The sequence below is a fragment of the Triticum aestivum genome, chromosome 5B (assembly GCF_018294505.1).
Source record: "Triticum aestivum cultivar Chinese Spring chromosome 5B, IWGSC CS RefSeq v2.1, whole genome shotgun sequence".
In the NCBI taxonomy this organism is placed as follows: domain Eukaryota; kingdom Viridiplantae; phylum Streptophyta; class Magnoliopsida; order Poales; family Poaceae; genus Triticum; species Triticum aestivum.
In genome coordinates, this window is record NC_057807.1 from 154,046,244 (window position 1) to 154,053,275 (window position 7,032).

The window sequence follows — 7,032 nt, forward strand, 5'->3', positions numbered from 1 at the left end:
AATATGGAAATGCATGCATATTTATAGATGTAACCCTATCGAACAGGAGACACATAGTGGTCACACATACTAATGATCGAAGACACCTATAGGTAGCAAGTTTCATCGGCACGAAGACCGGAACATAGCAAACGAAGGGGGGAGGAGGAGATGTAATTTGTGCTCACCCACGAATGCAGGGGCGGAGCTTGTTGAACGCACAGGGAGGTCGTCGAACACCAGACCCTCGCAGCGACGAAACAACTGCACATTTAAAATCACCTAATCAACACAAATATGATGTTTTTTATAACAAAATCAAAAAATATCTTATATTTACTAATTGAAGGCACCATACGAGACACCACGTTAAACAGTGAAATTAAAGAAAATTGACCGTCCGTTTAATATATAATGTGTGTATAGCCGTTGGATGAAACATGAGGAGGCCAGACGTGGTCTCCTATCCCACGAGTCTCTCCACTTGGAGTCTCCCATCCCACGTACATGTAAATGAGTCTTCCTCCACTTGGACTCTTTCCCGTTTCCCTTAAATCAGGAAAAAAATGTGATTAGTTATACACGGGACATCCTCCACTTGGTACCTATCCATGTCGTCTCTCTCACGTTAATCCTGGGCAAAAAAACTATAAAATAAAAATGTTGGCCTTTTATTTTTATTCTCAATCGCCACGTATCGTACTTTAATTGTCCAAAAAGAAAAATACACATAGTCTCCATTGAAATGTGGTTTCATTGGCAATACAAACACATGCATGGTTGTATATATTAGGTGTTTTCCGTTCTCCAGGCTATCTCCTCGGCGCAAGGCCATCCCATAGATCTTAATTCTTCTAGCACGCATCTCCGGCTTCATGCTGTCGACAACAACTTCTACAACATCTCTCATCGTCCGCAACGGATAGCACCTTCCCTCGCTCCCATCACAAACGGGTCGCCGTCCTGTCCGATCGGGTCTAATCACAAAGGTTTGGACAAATAGCTCTCCTGTACAGGTAACAAACACATAAGCATCCTCATAGGTATTCCTAACTATCTCTTTGATGTTGCAGCTCAATGACGAAGTCTTCCATGGCATACAAAACCTTTTGTCAGATCAATACTAGCAGTAGAGGAAAGGAATTAACAATCAAGGCAAGATTAACAAGATTGGGATTTCATATTGATCGGTAATGGTGAAATACTTAGTCTACGCATGGTCCTTATTGATGAAGAGGTATTATGGTTCCCTCATAGAAATTACATCCTTTCTTGATTTTTTTTATAATTTAGCTTCAATCTACATGCTAATCTACATGCAAATTACAAATACAATTGAAGGGGACAATGTTGCATGGAGTTATCAATAAGGCACGTATCAAAAAGTTAAGGTCATTAATTCAAGAAGGCAATGTGTACCTCATTAAAAATGTGAGTCATTCCAGCAGCAGCAAAATCCTATATGAGATGATGATTAACTTCTCACCCACAAGAAATATAGAGGAGACTGAACGAAGATAATGAAGACATTCCAAAGCATGGTTTCAACTTCTCAAGCGTGGAGGTACTCTCCCAAAGAGTAAGCATTGACACTTATCTCTTAGGTATGATATCAATGAACTTTTAAGATACAATATGCCATACTTCTTCATGACATGTATAAAATGCCATCTGCAACACACATAGGACCAAGTGAAGAAACTAAAACATATCTTGGGCCCTCCAGAATCCATGATATTTTCCTTCTAATCGAGTAAGCCAAAAAATACATCTTATTTGCAGCGAAGTTTCTCAAGTCATGTCTTCATGTTTTACTTTTTGTTGACAGAGACAGCTGATCTAATTGATGTCAAGTCAATAGGGAATGTCATTACAAGTACATCGACAACAGTGAGGAAATTTGGCAGTATGTCTTCTTTCAAATTTTAATTACTTATTTTATTATCTCTCTGTTTGGTTTTACATAGGAAAATGATTATTTGAACCACTATGCAGGATATTCTCTATCGTCAAATAGTGCAACTCAAGTTTTTATAAATTTAGATATTCCTGAGAGTATGGATGTACAAAATAGGTAAGCAAAATTCCTACAAATATTGCCCATTTAACGTCAATGTCAGTACTACTTACCCTGGCTCATAACTTTTTGTCTCCAAATAACATTTGTTCCAAAAATATATCAAAGAACTACATGTTTGAGGAGAACCATCTAAAAGGGACACTGGAAGAGCAAATGCGCTACAATAGAAAAATTTAGAAGAGTTAAATGGCATTCTGTTAGACTCATCAAATCAGGTTTGTAATCCAGCGATAATAATGAATTGTTTTTTCCCACACAGAAGCATAAATATATTTATATTACTCTACAGGGAAGTATATTTACCATGGAAGCAGTAATTAATGATGTTAATGCAAGATATGGTTGGTACTACATATCATGCAGCGGAAATAATTGCAAGAAGCGACTTGAAAAGAGAATTGATTACTACTATTGTACCAAATGCGATAGGAAAGCTCAACCCAAACCACGGTAAAAAATTTAACATATCTCTATCTTAATAGTTTTAATAGAATAATTTTTAAATTAATTCACTACATATTTTGCAGATATAAGATTAAGCTTGAACTTAGTGACTCGAGAGTCTGCATCTTGCGTTCTTTTTGAAAAAGAGGCCCAACAATTAAATCATGAGTTAGCAGAAAACATGGTTGCATCAACAATAGCTGGTCGATGAGGTAAATTCTTATATCATGGGTAGAATAGAAGGTGAAGAGGTAACCTATCGAAGCTCAGATATAGTGTGCAAAGGAATGTCAAATTCATAAGATGGAGATCATTTGTACCCAACAGAATTCCAGAATAGCTTTAAGTGCCCTGGAATACCAGACCACGAAATACGGCTGAAAGTTGGACTGCCAGTTATGCTGCTACGGAATATCAACCAAAGAGAAGGCTTATACAATGGTACGAGACTAACTATAACACACCTAGGCAAATGGTTCATAGAAGCTCAAATGATGACAGGAACAAACATTGGAAACAAGGTATATATTCCAAGGTTTATTATGTCACCAAGTGACTCAAAATGGCCATTTGTGTCGAAAAGGAGGCAATACCCAATATCAGTTTGTTTTGCAATGACAATAAATAAGAGTCAAGGGTAGTCGCTAAAACATGCGGGGCTATATTTACCAAAGCACGTCTTCACACATGGTCAACTCTATGTAGCAGTATCAAGAGTCACAAGTAGAGATGGACCTAAAGTTCTAATTTCAGATGAAGAATCAAGGAAAATAATTCGGCAAAAAATATTGTGTACAAGGAGATCCTTTAGTAAAGGGACCTTAGAATATTTCTATTTTACTCTATGTAACCTTCTTCAAAAGGAAATCATATGGATTTCAGACGAATCAGGTATTTCTGCGGACACACATGACTATGTTTGCCAATTTGATCTAGCACTAAAAAAATCTGTGGTCTATGCATTGCATAATTAGTATTAAAAAACTAGATGAATCATGAATCTGTACCTTCAGTTTACTAAGTATTCACAGTTTGGATCTCACGACTCATGCCCTAATCTGTCTCATAGCTCTGACATGAGCATAATATAATTGAATGTGCATCTGTCAATACCAAATAAAAGATCCATCAACATCTCTTCCTTGGGCATGATTGAGCACGAAATGGCAAGATTGTCGTTTTCCTATGTAAATATACTTGGATGATTTCATTAATGATGATTCAGGTCGTATAGCCGACCAAGCAAGGGCTAGATTTGATTATTATTTTCGTAATATCCCAAGATCAATTCTGTCAATAGCTGTGTGCTGTCATTAAGCATGGAGCGGTTGGTTCTTGATTCCCACATTATATGCCTAAATGGTAACGAATGTGGTCTGCTCTACAGGTATTATAGCGACCACATATTACAGGTTACATCCTACAAATTCAAACAATTTAGCTCAGGCAAAAACAAACAAAATAAGCTAACACAGGTGTACCGATTCAGATCAAATAGTCTCCTTGATGACTCCTCTACCACCCATCTGTACACCACACATACATCAACTCATTGCAGATCTGCACAGATCCAAAAGGGAAATAAGGCATCCCTCGAAGCAAGTTTCCAATTCTTAAGATACTACATGCACAAAATTAAATGATTTAACCACACCTGATGTATCCCATAGTGGTTGCTTTGTAAGATTTGTCGCTGAGAAATTGAAGGACTGGGAACAAAATGTATGACCAGTGGTTGGATCGAGGGTTTCATTTTGGGGGAACGGCGAGTGGGGAGAGGGAGGGCAGTCGGCGCCGCGGGTGGGATTGGAACTAGCGGTGACTCGGCGTCGCACCCCGGCGGATTTCTGGATCAATCTTTGCCATGGCTGAAGATGTCCATTTTTGGGAGATGAGGGAAGAAACGGCAGGTTTATTTACTGGACACATGCGTCGCACTATATCAAGCTACACTACGCTACTATATATTTCTTTACCTTTCTGCTACACCTCACACGTCGCAATAGTATGGATATCACAAGTATTTGCATATTCACGTTGCACACACATACCAGATGTAGAGTGAACGACTAAGAAGAAAAACATGAAAAGAAATAATTGTTTGATTAAACATAAAAAAATGCACTCACACTAAAAATATATTTTCAACATTGGAGTTACAGAGCTCTAATTTTGTCGATTTCATTAATTGTAAATAGCCGTGATGTTAAATATGCAAGAAAAATAAACAACACTTTTTACATGCTTATTTAACTATAAATAATAATAGCTTTTCCTTATGCCTATATCTTTTATGTTGGCCTTGGCCTATAAAAACGAGGGAAAAAAACTTCCAAAGAACCATCAAATAGAAATACAATAAATAATTTTTTTCAAGTATCATGCGCGAATCAGTTAAATCTGATATAGAAAAAAGTCATATACATGTTTCCGTTACAAATATAATTAAATTTCACACATTAAATCTTTAATAAAAATACAATGTTAATTTTAGAAGACAATATCAACAAATTCCTCGAGTAAGAAAGAACAAAAGGTCTAAAGAATTCATCTCAGATAAGTTATCTATAGGAACTATACAATAATATTGTTTGAATGGCCTATTTATTACCAAACGACAAAATTGAATACTCGCCTATATATGTTCCTGATCGTAACTGATTTTAATAAAGTTCAGATTTCAAGGTATCCCCTTTCCAGAAATTCGCAAAATCATATAAGATATTATTAATACATCATGCACGGACCAACCTCAATTAAAATATACTTAGAAGTACGTAATATAAGCATTGTGGTCGATCGATGATAGATATATTGCATCACTATTGTGAGTGGCATCATGTGCATTCTGCCTTTTCTTACAAATTACTCATAATATGAATAACATCCATTGTTTTTTCGAAAAGCATAATGCACATCCAAATCAATCGGCTCGCCAAATAGTCCAAGGGATATACCTCCTTTTGTCTCTACGTCTAACAAATAGATATTTTTATATGTAACCATTTTTAGCAATATATGTTCATTTTATTTTGGTATGACGTTCCTAATTTGTAGAAATTATATATACCAATAATATTGAAAGTTCTAGCCCGTGCAGTCGCACGGGTTGACGACTAGTATGACCTAACTCATAATTCAGAAATATATGACCCCGTCGGGAGGCCGAAGAGCACCTTTTCGAGAGGTGTCGTGGGTCGGGGTGTCAGTGGTGTCGTGTCGGGGTCAGGGTGCTGTGTCGGGGTAATTGGAGGCACCATACGAGACACCACGTTAAACCGTGAAATTAAAGAAAATTGACCGTCCGTTTAATATATAATGTGTGTATAGCCGTTGGATGAAACATAAGGAGGCCAGACGTGGTCTCCTATCCCACGAGTCTCTCCACTTGGAGTCTCCCATCCCACGTACATGTAAATGAGTCTTCCTCCACTTGGACTCTTTCCCGTTTCCCTTAAATCAGGAAAAAAATGTGATTAGTTATACACGGGACATCCTTCACTTGTTACCTATCCATTTTGTCTCTCTCACGTTAATCCTGGGCAAAAAAACTATAAAATAAAAATGTTGGCCTTTTATTTTTATTCTCAATCGCCACGTATCGTACTTTAATTGTCCAAAAAGAAAAATACACATAGTCTCCATTGAAATGTGGTGTCGTTGGCAATACAAACACATGCATGGTTGTATATATATATATATATATATATATATATATATATATATATATATATATATATATTTCAACATACACATTACGTACACATCAGGTGTTTTCCATTCTCCAGGCTATCTCCTCGGCGCGAGGCCATCCCATAGATCTTAATTCTTCTAGCACGCGTCTCCAGCTTCATGCTGTCGACAACAACTTCTACAACATCTCTCATCGTCCGCAAGGGATAGCACCTTCCCTCGCTCCCATCACAAACGGGCCGCCGTCCTGTCCGATCGGGTCAAATCACAAAGGTTTGGACAAATATCTCTCCTTTACAGGTAACAAACACATAAGCATCCTCATAGGTATTCCTAACTATCTCTTTGATGTTGCAGTTCAATGACGAAGTCTTCCATGGCATACAAAACCTTTTGTCAGATCAATACTAGCAGTAGAGGAAAGGAATTAACAATCAAGGCAAGATTAACAAGATTGGGATTTCATATTGATCGTAATGGTGAAATACTTAGTCTACGCATGGTCCTTATTGATGAAGAGGTATTATGGTTCCCTCATAGAAATTACATCCTTTCTTGATTTTTTTTTATAATTTAGCTTCAATCTACATGCTAATCTACATGCAAATTACAAATACAATTGAAGGGGACAATGTTGCATGGAGTTATCAATAAGGCACATATCAAAAAGTTAAGGTCATTAATTCAAGAAGGCAATGTGTACCTACTTCTTCTTCTACTTCTTCTTCTTCTTCTTCTTCTTCTTCTTCTTCTTCTTCTTCGTCTTCTTCTTCTTCTTCTTCTTCTTCTTCTTCTTCTTCTTCTTCTTCTTCTTCTTCTTCTTCTTCTTCTTCGTT

At 37.1% G+C, this 7,032-nt stretch overlaps 1 long non-coding RNA gene across 1 annotated transcript; it reads right to left on the bottom strand.

Moving 5' to 3' along the window:
* Positions 1–629: 629 nt before the first annotated feature.
* LOC123110900 (uncharacterized) lies at positions 630–4,480 on the bottom strand. The gene is made up of 3 exons (XR_006453799.1): positions 4,158–4,480; positions 1,399–4,063; positions 630–987 (listed from the first exon to the last, which is right to left on the bottom strand). It is a non-coding gene; the product is annotated as an uncharacterized lncRNA (long non-coding RNA).
* Between the last annotated feature and the right edge of the window lie 2,552 nt (positions 4,481–7,032).